The sequence below is a fragment of the Gasterosteus aculeatus genome, chromosome 21 (genome assembly GCF_964276395.1).
Source record: "Gasterosteus aculeatus chromosome 21, fGasAcu3.hap1.1, whole genome shotgun sequence".
Classification (NCBI taxonomy): Eukaryota; Metazoa; Chordata; class Actinopteri; order Perciformes; family Gasterosteidae; genus Gasterosteus; species Gasterosteus aculeatus.
The window spans coordinates 4,554,364-4,572,524 of NC_135708.1; the positions used below are offsets into that span (position 1 = coordinate 4,554,364).

At 45.8% G+C, this 18,161-nt stretch overlaps 1 long non-coding RNA gene across 1 annotated transcript; it reads left to right on the forward strand.

Annotated features, from left to right (window-relative positions):
* Nucleotides 1–876: 876 nt before the first annotated feature.
* On the forward strand, nt 877–4,059 carry LOC144390354 (uncharacterized). The gene is made up of 2 exons (XR_013454379.1): nt 877–2,985; nt 3,130–4,059. It is a non-coding gene; the product is annotated as an uncharacterized LOC144390354 (long non-coding RNA).
* The last annotated feature ends 14,102 nt before the right edge of the window (nt 4,060–18,161 follow it).

Below are 18,161 nucleotides of genomic sequence, written 5' to 3' on the forward strand. Positions count from 1 at the left end.
ACAGAGACGGCTGTCGCTCATTTTGGTTCTCAATCTGCTTTTGTTCAGAGTTCACAGAGAAAATGTTTGCTCGCATATGTATGTTGTGCCAAACAGACTGGTCATTCTTTTTGCGTGGTGTCGCATCAGAGGAAACTTGGCCTTTTCCAAGCTCCGGTAGAAGTCGGGTAGGGAGAGGAGCTGCATCTCGATGAGTTCTAATTGCAGACTCTCTTCCACTTCTTCTGCATCCAGCAGGAAGGGAGTTGAGAACAGCTTGATTTCTTTCTCAATGACAGAAACATCTTGGAAGCGCTGATTGAATTGTGTCATAAGAGTTGTGATCACAGAAACATATTTCCCCTTTTTAGCAGAGAGGTCGGCCTTTGGATGAGCACGTTTGATTTCGGACAGCGTAGGGAAGTGCGCAAGGTTGAAGTTGCGTAGTTGTGTCTCAAAAAGACGAAGCTTCGCACAGAAAGTTGTGGTACAAGCTGGTCTTTGAACTTCCATCCATCCATCCATTGTCAAACCGCTTATCCTGCACACAGGGTCGCGGGGGGGCTGGAGTCCATCCCAGCCAACTTCGGGCGATAGACAGGGTACATCCTGGATTGGTCGCCAGCCAATCGCAGGGCCACACAGAGACAGACAACCATTCACACTCACATTCACACAACTACGGGCAATTTAAAGTCCCCAATTAACCTGATCCCCAGAGCATGTCTTTGGACTGTGGGAGGAAGCCGGAGAACCCGGAGAGAACCCACGCAGACATGGGGAGAACATGCAGACTCCACACAGAAAGGCCACTGGGCGGAATCGAACCCAGGACCTTCTTGCTGTGAGGCGACAGTGCTAACCACCACGCCACCGTGCCGCCCTGGTCTTTGGTCTTTGAACTTGAGGTCCATAAATAAATGTCACTGTCCTCGGCCAATGGGAGCCACAAGCCGATCTCAGTTGGTATTTAGCGACATGGACCCTCCTCCTCCTCCTCATGCAGATTCCATGTAACATTACATGAGGACCTTCATGACCATGAGTTTGTTGTTTTCTACCTTTATAGAGAATCTGCCACAACACAGCGACTTGCAAGTAGCGCAGCGCCTTAAATAAAGTCACGTGTGTCTTTATGCGGCTTTAGAAATGAACACAAAGGGATTCTGTATTTGCTCATAAGTCTGAAAAACGGCTTATTTGGCCGATGTTTTGATAAGCGACCGAAGCCAGTTCAGTGTTTCCATCATTATAACAGGGGTGCCCCCCCATGAAGTAGTACAACGGGGAGACACTGCAGTCCACCTGATCAATGGGACAACGTGGACGTCCTCCGACTCGCCTCATTCAGCCTCACTGGAAAATGGCTTCTGCTTTTATGTGTTACAGTTGTGTGATAAAGTGTTTGCTGCCTTCCTGATTCCTCATTTCTTTCATGTTCAGGCATGAAAATCCCTCACTTTTTTTTGGGGGGGGGGTATGGCAGCAAATCACTGCCAAAATTCCAGAGCGCAAATCAGGTTGATGCGTAAATCAAACATCCGCGAGCAAATAAATAAATAAATAAATAAATATCTCTGGTGAGACGGACTTTTGAACGTGTACTTCGTTGCTCGCGAGGAGAATCTCTGCTCGCGCTCGAAGGAGTTTTCTACGCGCTCGCTGTTGTTCTTTCTGACAGTAAGGGGGCGGAGCCAGTCACCATGGTCTCTACACCTGATTGGTTACAAACCCCGTCTGTGGATTGGCTGGAGTGATGCATTCACACAACTATAGAAGCCCATTTCCGCACTGAAGAAAGGGGATAGAAAGTCTAAATTATGAGATAAAACGTTGTGAAAACACAAACGCCACCTTTATGTAACCGTAGTGGAGCGTAGATGACAACCAGCTACAAGCATCATTTACCATCATTACCGGCACATTAAGACCGATGCGTCCAGCTGAAGAGATTCAGTCACTTGAATATCCAAAAGAATATCGAAGAGATTCCACTGACAAGTGCTACAGGCGGAATATGTGGGGGGGCGGTTACAGGCCAGTGACTTTCTATTCAGAATGGTGGTCCCTGGGACAAAACCAGCTGAAAACCCCCTAGAGGGGAAACATCCTTCTCACCTTTTTCACCCGTGACCCGTTTTCATGCCTGCATGTCACACTTAAATGTTTCAGATCATCAAACTAATGTAAATATTAGACACAGATAACGCAAGTAAACACAAAATGCAGTTTTTATCATTAAGGGGAGAAAAGAATCCAAACCTAAATGGCCCTGTGTGAAAAAGTGATGAAAACATAAATGAAGTGAGGTTCATCACATCTTTGGAAAGCCCAGTTCCATTTCTCCAGCCACAGCCGTTCTCAATCTAGAAATCACTTAAATAGGAGCTGCCTGACAAAGTGAAGTAGACCACAAGATCCTCACAAGCGAGACATCAGGCTGCGATCCAAAGACATTCAGGAACAAATGAGCAACAAAGTCATTGAGATCCATCAGTGTGGAAAAGGTGACAAAGCCATTTGTAAAGTTTTGGGACTCCAGCGAACCACAGGGAGAGACATTGTCCACAAATGGGGACAACATGGAAACATGCACATTGTGTGAATACTGAATGGTCTGTATGTGCTTTATCTTTATGAAACAGTTTAATGTGAATGTTCCTTTGCACACGTCCCATGAAGCTTGATCTGTAGCATGACGTCATTTCTCCCGTTTGAATTCACATCTGGTGAAAGTACAGTGACAGGTCCATTTCTTATTTGTTATCCATTCATCTTCTTCAAGAATATATTCCAGCACCTCGTCGCTGTGTGACGCCTGACTGACAGTCTGTGGTCGTCTGTAAGTAGTGGTAGAAGAAGAAGAGGTGCTCCATGTGGACATGAAGGACAAAGCTGTGTGTGAGAGTGATGTAATGTCCATGTCTCCATGCTGCTCTGACCCCCCTCCTCCTTTCAGGGTGGAGCCTGATGGAGTCCGATGGTTGACACCAGGTCTGAGGAAGTGTAAGTGTGCTTTGATTCATGAAGATTCAACCATCTTCACACTGTGACATCACTCATTCACCTCTGTGACGTCATCATCAACGTGTCAGTAGATGAACACATGATTAATAACTGCAGCTGTATTGTGTCTTGTTCTCTCATCAGATTCCTGTGAACTCACAATCGACACAAACACAGTAAACAAACACCTCAAACTGTCTGACAACAACAGGAAGGTGACAGATGTGAAGGAGGATCAGTCACATCCTGATCATCCAGACAGATTTGACTCCTGCAATCAGCTGCTGTGTAGAACTGGTCTGACTGGTCGCTGTTACTGGGAGGTCGAGTGGAGAGGATACATTGATGTATCAGTGAGTTACAGAGGAATCAGGAGGAAAGGAGACAGTGGAGACTGTCTGTTTGGATACAATGATCAGTCCTGGAGTCTGGACTGCTCTGGTGGAGTTTACCATGTCTGTCACAATAAGACAGTAACACGCATCATCACCTCCTCCTCCTCCTCCTCCAGTAGACTAGCAGTGTATGTGGACTGTCCTGCTGGCTCTCTGTCCTTCTACAGAGTCTCCTCTGACACACTGATCCACCTCCACACCTTCAGCACCACATTCACTGAAACTCTTTATCCTGGGTTTGGGTTCAGGTCCTGGTCTGGTTCTGTATCCTCAGTGTCTCTGTGTCCTCTTCAGGAGGGAGAGTCTCCTCCTGGTGGAGAACCTTCCTCTCTGCTCACCACATAGTTCAGTCTGTACAGCTGATGGTGGTTCATGTGGGTGTAGATGCAGGTGGAGCAGGTGAGGGGTACCTGAGCTGGTCTGGACTCTGGGGGGTCCACAGCTCTCTGGGACTCAGATGGAAGTGTGAAAGAGCTCAGCTTAATGCTGCTGTGCTCCTTCAATCAATAGATGATCATTTAGATATTGGCTCCTAATTAGGCTTTAATCTTCATCTTTATGTGTTCAAGAAGACATTTTATAAGACGCTCTTTCATCTGTCCCCCCATATGAGACAAATGTGTCCTTATGTGTGTGTGCGCTTCATCAGCAATGATAAAAACAAGGTGAAGAAGGAAAATATGAATGTGTAATTCTTTTTGAGCCCATTTTAACTTCAAATCTTTCTAAATCTGTTGAGTGAAGTCAAATCTAATTTCACATAATCAGGTTTGTTTTGAACAAGAAGCTTTTTAATGGTTCAGCAAACCTCTCAAGGAAATATTGAATATGCGTTACTTGTGTTTTTATTCCCTATAATGTCATTTACAACATTTACTCCATGTGTTACTTTAACAGAAATAGAATTGTTTGGCTCTAATGTTAATAAATTACTTTTATTGGAAACAACTGTATATGTTTATACAGGCCATCAAATAAAGATGCTTTCAACACGCTGTATTATTTCTTTTGACATGAAATACTCTGATCCTTTTTAAAGATGCTGTACTATTGACTTTTGTACTATTTCCTCCATAATATCTGTATTTATTCTACAGCCCTGTTGCTGTGTCAATAGCACAGAGGAAACATTGGTGGTGCAGCATGTTGAAGAAGGAAGTGAGTAAATAAAGAAATGAGTAATGAATAAGTTGCTTTATTAACCTTATTAACCTTCACGCAGAGCCGTCTCACAACAACACAAACTACTGAGCTCGCTACTTCAGGTGCAACTTGAAGCTTTCATTCTGCACCAAATATCACACTTAAGTCACCAACAAAAACACACAAAGCACAAGCACACATTTGATAACAGGGTGGAGTTTATCTCCTCACAAAGTGGAGTATTGAAAGTGTGTGTTGGACAGAAATATATATATAAATAAAAGTGATCAAATCTGCTGGGTGTAAAATATACATACAGCAACATGAATTAGCAATTTTGGTTTGGGGGGATTTCTTCCGGTAGGTCTGGAAGTGCTGAGGGTCCAGGAGGGAGAGGAACATTCATTTTTCGTGGTCTTGAAACCGGTTTCGTATAAGAATGTTGTCCAGAATATTGCTGTGGAGTTGTTGGTGGTACGTGCGGTCTCCTTGTGCTGGGTGAACTGGAGACGCTGTGTCATCGTCGATCGGACTGAACCTGCGCCTCTCTCGCTCAATCGTGTCACAAAACTCCTTCACCTTGTCGGGCAGAATTGTACATCCACAGTTTGTTTCTGTAGGATTCCAAAAAGCACATCCGAATAATGAAAAATCCCATTGAATGTTTCAAGCAAGAAACAAAACTCAAACTCATCCAGACGTTAAATCCATCAGCCATAAGCACAGTATTTACATTACAGGTCATTTAGCAGACGCTTTTACCCAAAGCCACTTACGTTACACTTTCTTTTTTACATTTGTCCCGGGGAGCAATGAGGGGTTAGGTGTCTTGCTCAGGGACACTTCGACTTGAGACACGGGGCAGCCGGGACTCAAACCTCCAACCTTGCGCTTCCCAGCACTCCCGCTGTACCCCCTGCACCACGAGGACCCGTCCCCGTCGTGGTCGTCATGGTGTTCCAGTAAGTGGGTAAAGGGCTCCTTTAGGGCAGCTCTCTTTTCAAAGACGGCATTGACCAATCTAGATGTACATTGCCACCTCGTTGGTGCAGCCTTAGGAAGACGGCGCTTGCAGATGTCATCCAGCAGCTGTGTGCGCTTAGGGGATCGTGAGAGAAAGGCTGCAAGGCCGTTGAGGTTGGCCAAGAAGACCTTCTTTAAGCTCTGAGGCTCCTTGAGTCAGTACTAAATGGAATCGATGTGCATAGCAGTGAATGAATAAGGCCATCGGTGCCCTCTCCTTAACTTTAGCCTGCACCCCATTGAGGCCAGATGCCACGACTGCTGCGCCATCAAAACACTGCCACAACTTTATCCACACGACATTCATTTCCCTCCAAGAAACGGAAAATAAGAGCGGCAATGTCATCAGCCCGCTGGCCGCTTGTCACATCTTGAAATGGGATGAATCGCTCCTTGACTCCTGTGTCCGTCACATAACGCAGGACGAGTGGGAGCTGTGCTGCATTTCTCACATCTGTTGTCTGGTCCCCCATAACAGCAACAAAGGGAGCTTTTTAATCCCCATTCTGATCTCTTCTCCCATCACTTCAGCAATAGCATGAATTAGGCCATTTTGTATTTTGCCTGACGTCCCAATGAAGACTTGCTTAGTGGACAGGTGCTATCGTAAATCTGTGTTGCTTTCAGAAAAGAAAGAAAGAAGCTTCACGTAGTTCCCTTTGTTTGTGGAGTCACACTTTCATTGTGTCCCCTAAATGAACGTCATGATCAACGAGTCTTTTCAATATTTCCCTATTTTTCTTCCCCTCTTCATAGTGCAGCTCCGTTGCCCTGCGCGCTGGTTCGTTGAGCTGTACATCCACTCGGGTGTCCCTAAAGGTTTTGAAAAGCACCGTTGCTTGTAAGTGTCCAGCCGTACTTTGGTGTCTGGTTGCTGCCTTGGTTAGACAACTCAAGATAGCAAAGCCAGTGTGGCTCCAAACACCAACTCCATCACTGGCAAATAACAGGCATTCCCAGCAGTCCAGTTTGCAGAGCTTCTCGGGGCCTGTGAGCCGTTGATGGCGCTCGTAGTTGGAACGAAGAAAGTGGCGAACGAACCCCTTTCCCGCCTGTGACGGGCTTTGTAGCGTCGACCTCGGGCGACCTCTCGGTATCAAATCGGTATCTTCTCCTCCTTCTGCCATTGTGGGTTAGAAAAACAGCTTAGTAGACTACTAAGCTGTTCATTGGAATTAAGATTTAATAGTAATACACAAATTAATTCAGTTTCCTAGTTCTGAGGTTCTGCATGGACCTGCTCATATAGGACCCGCCTCTCAATATTGGTAATCCAATCAAAAGACGTGCACGCACTACGAGGCCGACATACAAAACACATTCAACGTAACGACAAGAGACACACGTGCTTTAAACACACAGGGAAGGCGCAGGTGATTGGACACAGGTGGAAATACAGGTGGACACAATCAGGGACACGGCGGACAATCGCAGGGCAGGAAGTGAAGCTAACCCAGGGACACAAGAGGCAGGAAACTACAAACCCACACAAAGTCCTCTCTGGTAGAACGGGTGAGGAGGCCCTCATCCGGCCCAGTGGGATAAGGGTATTTTCTAATGTCCCTTATCGCTTTCAGACCCAGTTGGGTCTCTACGTTGGTGTAGAGAGAATCAACGTCGATGGAGAAAAGCATAACACTAGATTAATAAAATGTTCCTAATCACTTCATAGGTGTCTTTTTATATGTCTTTCATGCTTTTGGGACAAGCGGTTATTATGGATATCAATAAACTCTTCTACGAGACACAGTCTCTGCCGGTGGGAATCCGATGTGGGACCGTCCAGGTCTCTGGTCTAATTAAGGTGGTTCATGGGTTCTGGGGTAAGATTCCTTCAGGTGGATGAAGGGCTGGCGAGAGAACTCTGTGCTATAGTTGAAATGGTTTATCAGTTTAGATTTTCTGTGATAACTATAAAGGTCTCTGCAGAGCATCTATTTGTCCATCACTAGTGGAGCAGGAATGAAGTAGAAGCTCTTCTCCAGCAGTCCTTCATCCCCCTGATATAATAATCATCTTTTATCAGGATGTGGCTTGAATTAAATTGCACTGTTCTGATGACGATCTGGTGCTCGAATTCAAACCTTCAAACAGAACTTTGACTATTGACACATTGGGTGAACACCAACAGTGAGACAACTCATTTATAGTCTGGTTATTGGCCCCTGATCCCAGGGTGGTGCCCTGTTATTATTTATTAAATACTATTAATTTGAATAGTTTAATGTTTCTACCTGCTGATAAACAGGAACCTGCCAGATGTCAACAGGTGCCATTGCTTTTTAACTTTAATAATGTGTGATAATTTGATAACAAATAAGATTGTTACACTTTTATTCACCACATTTGTGTGTAAATGTTGAATATTGAGCTACAAATTAGTTTGATACCTTTTTACAGTATTTTTTACTAATTTCCTGAATGAACAAATACATACTGTGAAAATGAGTCAAAGTATAGTCCTACTAGTTTTAGTGTACCTGAGCACAGTACTACTAAGTACACTGTGGGGATGCTGACCATTGTGGCACGGCTGCTTCTCAGTGTGCTCCTCAGGCTTTGCCTCTGTGTTCTTTGGGCCTGATGCTGAAGGTCCACCTGGATTATTTCCTCCTTCCTCCTCTTTGGGCGTTTGTACCTCCTGCTGCACCCTGCTCTCCAACACCACCTGACCCTCCACATCTGTCTTCATCTCCTGTCCTGAATTGTGTCTCTTTGGCTGTGTCTCCTCTGCTGTGTCCTTCTCTTGCCGGCCACTCTCCCCTGCCTCCTTCTGGACCTTTTCCTCCAGGTCTCCCAGAACACCAACACGCATTAACAAAAGCAATATTCTCTATGATGTTGCTTCATCTGACATCACTGCAGCACTCAGAAGACGTTAGGATGAAGCTGCTGCTGCTCACAGGCTGATTCACATGATTATCAGAAGGAAGTAAAACCCAGACTGTACCTGTATTTGTCAGAAGGTAATTAGTCCATGGACATGCGTGTATTAAATAAGGACATGATAAAGTAAGCAGTGCTACAATGTCTTCTCACAGCTAATACGCTTAGCTGCTTCTCAGATGTGTGTTTGATAATGTGGCCCCCCGGACTGGAAGGAGCCCTGTAGAGAGTGACAGATGATACCAGGTGGTAAGTATGGGCACCTTTGGTTGCCTGGTTCTTCCACGTCTCCCTGTTGTGGTGAATCTCCTTGTTTCATGTGACCTTGAAGCCCTTGAAGTCCACCGTGGTCAGAGAGCAGCTGCCCTCTGAGCCTGTACTCTTCACACTGGACCTCTTTCCATCACTGCCACTGACACTGTGGTCACTGTGGACAGTGTAGACATGTGCACACAAACACACATCCTGTCAGACGTGTTGAGGTAGAAAGCTGGTGCCTCTTATTGGACAAAGCAACGCCGTCAACGTTACCCTTCAAAGTAAAAGCATCAACGTGTTGTAAATATTGTTTCCTAGCGTGTTTAGATGATAATGCAGCCGTGCTGTTCATGCTTGAGGTTATAGTGTATTAAAGTACTAGTTTCCTTAAATAAACAGTGTGTAGCGTTTCGGGGGATCTGTTGATGGAAATTGAATAGATTCTTACTATATAATGGTTTTTAATAGTGTTAAAACTATCTAGGGAGGGGTGGTCATGTTCCTACGGTGGCCCAAAATGGACACATGGAAACAATTGAAATTGGGCCTTTTGAAGGTCTGTTTTAGTTTCTATCTGTGACTTCCTGTCTTGGTAGTAGCGATCTGATGAGATGAGGACGTCAGCCGATGGTCCGTGAGGGGAAGACGGGAGCAGGTTGGGGACGGCTGATCTACACCACAGGATCATCTAAAATAAGTGTTTGTAATCTTCTGTTAGTCACCTCCAGCGTCTGAAGGCAGCCGTTCCAGATCGCGATGCCTCCTCAACAAGCGGAGTCACAGTTTTCTCCATCATTTCTGTCAGCACTGTAAATGTTGGTTCCACCATGAAGTCAATGAATCCTGCCGGATACGGAAGACACGCCCACTTAACAGATTCACTTCACCTTGTTGATTCTAATTTGTGTCGACATGTTTTTACTATTTGATAGTAACTGAATAATCACTTAGTTTTCATGCTACTTCCACACGCACAACAACTAGATACGAATGTTGGTCCAGCGTATAAACATCTGAACTTTTCTCCCAGATGAATCGATATACTGGGACAACGGTTTCCATAACAGAGGTACACTGGAGCAGACTGTTCATTAGATAGCAGATAAACAAACAAGCAGCTTTGTGGTGTAAATGATTCTTATTCTATCTTACCAATCTGAGACTGTGCCACCGTGGTGGGTTTGCGGTCACAGAGAGGAGAGAACGGTAGACCCAGCTCCGCTTCTTTATCCCCCTAAAAACGAGTAGACAAAGCAGCGTTACAAGGTGCTGCCATCAAGGCTCACCAACACAACATGTCACCATCTGTTTGCTCATTTCTCATTCCTGTGTCATTTGTACATAGAATGTGGATTTGCCTTTACATGTAGTACATGTTACTTCAGTAGCAGCGTTATTAGTTAGTATCTCTTCCTTTTGTACTTAAGATGGTCTCAGTGTGACCAATGATCTTATCTGGACCCACATGGCTGCTTCAGCACTTCAGACTACATGTACAATCATCCTGTTGTTGTAATGTTTCCTCGCTGAGTGTATTCGGACTGTCGACATGTTTTCAGCCACAGTTCATCTCCTCCCCTCCCTACACGCCTTCCTCCTAAGTCATTGTCTCACATGAACAACCACTGACTGCCTGCTACTGGAGGACAAGTCCACCAGAAGGTGCTGAGCGTCTTCTACTACCTCATTACTAATTCACATGTACAAAGACTAAACCTTATTCTAATGAATGTATACAATCAACTATTGTTAGCAGGTGGTGAACTGCGAGAGGCAGCGCTGGTTTATCTGATGTTACACCCAGAGTACTCGTCTGCTTATTTTACCTCTGAAAACAAACTAGGTCCAAACTTTGTCTTCTTCTTATTCGTCACTAGTGCAGAGCCATGTGGAGTACTGCATAAATGAAAAGGCCGCTCATTGATTCAAAGCGGTCACCTGTCTAAAGAACTCCTCCAGAAGGGATGTGGTCCAGCGATGATGGAGGTCCCAGCGTTTGGCAGGGTGGCTGATGTCAGCAGTGTGCAGTAGCAGGGACGAGGCCTTTGCTTTGTCGGGCCTGCAAGTCCAGTCCAGTTAGTGGAAACAATCATGGTTTGTATTGTACAGTGAAGTATTATTTGAAGTCATTGAATGGAAACAGCGGTAAAAAAGGACGTCCCTTCAGCTGCAGCGCTCTTCTCTTACCTCCACTCGTCTTTGGAGAGATTAGACAGAATGTTCATGTCATCACTGTGCTGTAGAAGGCGACATGCAGCACTGACGTGGTAGTTCTCCAGAACAGCTCGGTCATTGTACAACATGGCGGTGTCTGACCTGCAAATGCGACACGGCTACTTCAGGAATGATCTCCCTCACCGTCATCGTCAACGACCCCCGGTCTTGTCTGTGTGTGTGTGTGTGTGTGTGTGTGTGTGTGTGTGTGTGTGTGTGTGTGTGTGTGGGTGTGTGGGTGTGTATGTGTGTGTGTAAGCAGGTGTAAGCTGTCAGCCGCCCGCTACCTTAAACCGGATTCTTCGGTTTTACTGTCTGCCTTCAAAGTAAAAGCTCAGTAGCGGGAAAAGAAGCGGAAAGAGAAGGAAGAGGACAAATAAGTGAGTTTAGCAGGATGACGTGTGTGTGACGTATTCTATAGATTTGCACAGGGCCTTCGTCTCAGACAGGTTGATATGGTGGAGGACGATATTGCTGCAACCCTCTCCAAGATGGGCACAAAACTAAGGAAGGTCTGCAGACGGGCTGTTGAGAGGACGAGACGACAAAAAGGACAAAAAGGACGGCTCATCGGTGGACGGCGGCAATTTGTTGTAATTGATAAGTCCTTTCCGTCATAAGAGAAAGGTGTGTAGAGCTGCAATAAAAGGCTTGCTGTAAATGGTTTGTGATGCTAAGTGATAAAACACCATCTCAATTAGTGGCTGGACAGAATTTTCATTAAAATGAATGTTTTTGGTTTCTTGTACCATAAAGCTTTCGCTCTCAGTCTACTTTCAGTCTGCATGTATAAGTATTCTCATATTGTTTTTCATATATGAAAAACTAAACAACCCTTGTCGTTAACATGTAATTTGTATATGATGACACTGTAAAAAGTAAAAATACATTGATTTCTTACATTTAGTTCATCACAGGTCATCATGTAGTTGGTCAATACACCACATGAGCTATTTATGTTTCTTTCCATTGTTTTTTAACAGTGTGGGAGAGGAAGAATGGGTGGCATGGAGAAGACGGAAATGGGTCTTCGGCGTGCTTGGTGTGCAGCAGCAGAGGAGCAAGAGAGCGAAGCCGGTGCTGCGCCTTGTAGAAAGAAGAGGACCTTGTGCCACTGAATGCACATCATGTCAGGATAGGATCAAACATCATTAGTGATGAATGGCGTGCTTATCGTTCCCTGCATGCACTTGGCTACAATCATATGACTGAATCATGCAAGGTGGCATGTAGATGCCCAAACAGGTGCCCACACACAGCACATAGAAAGAGGCGTAGCATTACGGAGCAAGTGTGGAGGCAAAGAGGTAATCAAAGCGAATGCTTTGTGTCTGACCATCTTTGTCTTATAGAGGGACTCAATGGCTAAGCAGGAACACAGAGACGGTCCTCTTGGTAGGACACTACATGATGTAGCTAACAGGTACAGGGTGGAGGCTACAATGGAGGCTAAATAGTGGGAGTGGATCACAGTTTCATTTCCATTGCTGCCCCTGAAAAGGTTTGCTGAGTTTAGAGATCAGAATACAGGAAAGCACATGGTGATTTTACTGGGAAACATCTAGATGCCGTCCATGACTTGATGTTGTGCTGATGGACCATGTTTTAAAAAAAAGTTAAACCGTTAAATGTTCAGAGGAATTATATAATGATAATCTACCTCAGTTTTATCATGCACTTTATATGCCTCAATTTTTACAGATCCTGAGAGTGTTTTTATTTTTTACATTTGTAGTCCACAGCAATAAATAAAACTATTTTGGCCGTCACAGTTGAAACACTTGTACTATGTTTTTTTTCTTCCCATTAAGTGAGGGACTGTAATGAAGCCATTTGTACTGCCTAAACCAAGTGTCCTGAAATCTGAGTGTCTTTTTTTTCAGGGACTGAGTTTCAATAAAGTGGGTATTGGGCTGGTGTGGGCAGGTACCGAGCTCCTCCTCACGCTGATCTAAACCACTGCCTCCTGGGCCTGGTTCTGTCTCTCTTTCCCTGTCAGTCTCCTGAAATATATGTATATAACATGTAGCGTTGGAAAAACCACCAAGAAATCATACACAAGATGCAGGTACCTGCAATGCCTTACTTAGCTACATACTTAAAATGACTGTCTATGTGCAACACTAAATTGCATTCATTTCACATTGATTTCTCACCTGATCATCTGCATGTCCAGAGCTTGTCCCTGTGTGGCCACTGCTTTTAACTTGCCTGTCTCTTTCCCCGTCTCTCTGTGACGCCTGCATTGTGACCACATGTCATTTTATCAGAAAAACAGCGACTCGTGCTGCCCACTTCGACCGAACGCGGGCCAAACCATTAACATGATAGGGAAGGGTGGCGGTGACATTTTGTCTGCTGTATATTGGGGGGGACAGATTGGTACCTTTTCAATATTGGGGGGGACACGACCCCCCAAAAGAATGCGTGGTTACGCCTATGGACCATCACATGTCCATGACATCAGGACTCCTGTCCATCAAACCACATGTGCAGAGAACCCATCCAAACCACGGCGAAGGAGGAGAAGCTGCTGTTGGAGGACGTCCTCCTCATAGACATTCTCAGATATCTGCAGCAGCAGAAGCAAACAAGAGACAGCAAGACAGGAGACCACTGCAGGTGAGAGACAAACAGCCCCAATACCCCGTCCCCCCCAGAGGACAAATATCCAGCAGGTAGAGACCGTTCAATGAGTCTCCAGCAGACAACGTGGGGACAATAGAGGACATGGATGTTATATATGTGGACAGGAGGACCATTGGTGCAGAGAGTGTCCCAGGAGTTATGAAAGGGACATGCGACCAAACGCTCCACCACGGCTGTTCTATACAACGCAGCCCGGCAGAACCAGAGGACGGGTCCACCTCCCCCCCCCTCATACAACCCCCATAACAACTAACTGGTGACACACCGACGCCCACTGCTTCCCAACAGCCCAGATAAGCAGCCTTAGTCTCCCCAGTTTACGACTCACATTCCAGGTAGAAGAAGGGAGAATAGAGAGTACAGACTATTGAGAGTGTCAGAAAATAGATTTACAACCAGTACGAAACATTGATTTACTAATAGAGGGAAACTGTCAGTAACAATGAGACACGGTTGTGAAAGATTTAAATGAGGAATGAAGGTGATGAGAATTGTACATAGTGTCAGTTTTTTGTATTAATGTTTGTAGTTTTTTAGTCTCCTCCTAAACTCAGAGATGGGCTGTAAATTGTTGAGTGCTGCTATTGAGTGTAAAGTGCACGATACACTTGATACAGTATCTGGATGATGGAAGCAAACGTCAGATCAAAGGAACATTGATAGCAGCAGTACATGAAATAGGGAAACTTGTTAGACGGTCATCCTGTAATGGTACAACAAGTAGTACACACTGGAAGCGAATGGCGTAAACATACAGATGGTCGTCCTTGTTTCAGCCCACTCAGCTCTCTTTCCCTTTCTCACTCCGTTGAGGTCGAAAGTCTTTCGGAGACCCTTTTTAAAATCCTGGATGGAATTTGTTCCGAGCAGTAAGAGTTTTTATACACACATGTGAAGGCCATCCTCAGTGGCAGGTGCAAATTATAATTAATAGACCAAAAAAGAAGAAACGCGGATATGAATACCAAACAAGATGTGAACCGTCTATGAGATCGAGTCGACCGCCCTCCCTTCTCAGGACGCAGCTAGTGGTGTGAATCTTGTGGTCTGAAAGCATTGTTGTGTGCTCACAAACCATGCGATCGTAGGCCGGCTCTTGATCTTGTAACCGGCGGCACATATTGGCCTCAGTGTCAATGAAGGCATGCAGCTCGCTCACTGGCCTTTTCAGGTAGTGCACTTCATTGGGGGCACGAGAAAGTGCCATATTCACGTTGTATCCTGTCGGAGGAGTCCAGAGCAGTGAAGCGCCAGCTCCGGGTCTCCGGTTGTTTCCGTGGTACATGGTGAATATCAATAAAAAGACTTGTGGAAAGCCTGTAAAAAGGCGTTTGATAGACGGTAAACGACTCAGTGTAGTCTTTAAAAAGACCGGTGGAAAGCCTGTAAAAAGGCTCAAATCCTGTAAAAAGGTTTTTGTTTTGATGGTAAATGACTGACTGAATGTGGTCTGTGAAAAAGGGTGTTGAATCTTTCAAAAGGCTACTTAACTCTGTAACGGACAGATGTCGCTGATAAATTCTCTGGAGAAAATATCTGAACTGCTCCCTCTGAACTCAGTAAGACAATGAACAGAAACATCTGATTCCGTTTGCAAATATTCTGATTCCGTATGCAAATGAATGTTGGAATAATACGCACTCATGTGGGGCGAGCATTCCGTCACCATGGAGACGGGGTACAAACACGGCGCACAGTAAAATATGTATATATACACATCTCATAAGCAGCACGTTCAACAACGTCTAAAATGTCAGCCATTAACAAAGACTTTAATACAAGACATTGAATGACATTGTTCTGTATCACTATTGGTCAGAAAGTAACCTGTATTTAATTTGCCTACCTGAAACCCTTTGATGCTCACCTCAGAGTCCAGGGCCACCGTGATAGAGAGGGGGAGCTGCTGCTGTTCGGCTGTGCAGGAACCACTTCCTGTTGACCTGCAGACCACCGAGCCGCCACGCTGGAACACAGAACCCTGAGAGGAAAACACACGTTTCATATAGAATATGACATAGGAAGTAACCCTCGCTGTGTGAATTGAGACTTTAACACTAACTGTGTCCAGGGTGACGGGCAGACCCAGAGTCCGGCCTCCTTTATGCGCCTTTGCAGTGAGGACGTCGTACCAAACCTAAAACACAAACAGCCCTTCATGTAACAGGCGCCATGAGGTGACTTGTGAGCCACTAGAAGACGTTTGTTACCTGCTGCTTGATTTACCTCACCAGATCCAGGAAGAAGGACTCGCACAGCTTGAACACGCGGCTTGGTTACAGGACTGGCCAGCAGTGCTCCACCTACATACAATCAAAGACAGTTAAGATCATAAAAGTGAGAACTTCACCCAGTAAAAAAAGGTATTAATCACCAATCATATACTGGTGGTCCACAGCGAAGGTGCTCTGTTCTCCTGGGAACTCCACCCAGAGAGGTCTGTGCGCGTTTGAATAAAACAAGCATTTCCATAAGCTCTTCTTAAAAAGTGGATCTACTGATGTTTTAATGACCAACTTAAAACATGACAAACATGGACCTCTAGTGTCAGAAAGCAGAAGGTAAAGTGGACAAACAGCCTGCAGTACTTCCACTGGGCAGCAGAGGGAGGCAGACGGAGGTGTGAGCCAGGTGGAACAGAGTGAACCAGTAAGGCAGCAAACAGGACCTGAGGGCACAAGAGGCAACACTCGGATCATTACACACTGAACAAAGAGGACTGTGCACGTCCACGCTGATATTTAACAAGGCCACCTCCTCTTTGTCCACTAAGACACATTTTGACGATTCGTCCTGTTTATTGTTTTTTCACGCTAATTGAAAAAAGACCTAGGAGATGATATTCATTAAGGGAAAGCAGTCGTTCCTGGTGGATCCAAATGGCTGTGACTCATTTGACTGAAACAGTCAGAGAAGCTCTGTTGGATCGCAGTGCGAACGGCGGCGGTGACTTTCTCCCCAAACAGCTTCGTCCCCTTTGCAGAGTGACCTCTGAAGAACGGCTGCAGGGCGGCCGCCTGCTTCCAGCGCGGCAGCATCTCCGGCTCCGGGTCACGTTGCACGCCAGGTGAGGCATCGGCCCAAGACCAGCGCCCCCCTCAGGCCGCAAAGAGAGAGCACTTTGCTGTGTTACCTCGACAATATCGCATGTAGAACCGTCAGGGTTTATTGTATATTCTTTCCTGCCTGATTAGGCTCTCGCCTCACAAGAAGAGAATGTATTTACTTGTTTATATCCTCTTTGTTGATCTGTCCTCATCGGTCTCCGGCTTAGATGAATGAACCTGTGTTCAATGTCACATTGCTGCAGTTCCCTGAGACCACGTCTGCAGAAATGCAGATGTCACGGTGTATGTTCTTTGGGGTGCAGGCAGGACACAGCAGGTTTGGTAGACAATCCTTTTATTTCGTTGCTTCAGTTGTCAACGCAGCGAGAGCTCCCGGCGTCTCGCTCGCTCTGCGGCTCTCTCCTCCTGATCGCCCTTACTGCATTTTAAAACCAGACCAACGCCATCAAAACACATTCAGCTCAGCTGAGGCCGATTGCCTCCACCTGCCACGTTCCCTGAGCCCCTCCCCCTCTCCCCCCCCTCTGCAGACGAGCAAAAACCACGGCCACCACCACAGCAGAGTTCTGGAACGTTTTTATAAAGGGCCTAAAATGTCTGCAAGAGAGAGGCCTCAACCACTCAACAGTTTGACACCGGGACAGAACATTCCAGTCCAATGTTACAGCACCAAAGTCCCTCATTGGTAGCAACTCTACTTCCATTTGACCATTTTAGACATAAACTCTATTCAGTCAGAGAAACATTACCAGGCCAACGAGACCCCTCATAGATCTGCCCGTCTCTGTTCTTGATGAAGTGCCCCCCATCTCTGGCCTCATTAGACAAACACCAACCGGGGTCGATCTTGATGTGAGGATCGGTTATCACGACCAACTGACAGAGAAGAAAAAAATGCACCATAATGATTCGTGACACCCAAAAACAAACAAGGCCGACAATGTACGCTAGAAACTCACCTTCCTCTTCCTCTCCTCCAGGTGGCGCTGCAGGTTGGCCGGTTGGGGGGAAAAGCGCGGCGTCCCAGGTGAAGTAACGCTTCCCCTCCGCGTGCTCGATATCCATCCAGATAACGTCGCACGGGATGTCGTGGCGGTCGAATCCAGCGTCCACAGCCTTCACGTCAGCCTCTTCGTCGTAGATCCAGCGGCTCTGGTGGTACCCGAGAGGAAACAAAGGGGGCGGGGCTTGATATCCTGAGAGAGGGAGGAGAGACGAGTAGCCGTGACTTATGGATCATGTGAATATTGTCAACATGTGCAGAAACAAACTAAGAGGGGAAGTGATACAGAAAGCATCGTGTTCCTTCTCATTAATGTGTGTAATTTGCAACATACAAGACACAATAAACAGTAAACAACCTGATATCTGACGCCGCATCCTTATCATCCTTATCTAATCCTGTTGTGGGGGGTTTCTTTCCACATGCAAATAGTCCAATATATTGTGTGCTGCACACTGGTACTGGGTGAACAGCTGCTGTGGACCGGGCCCGAGCAGAACCACGCTGTCCATCACACCTCTTTCTGTCAGTCTGTGG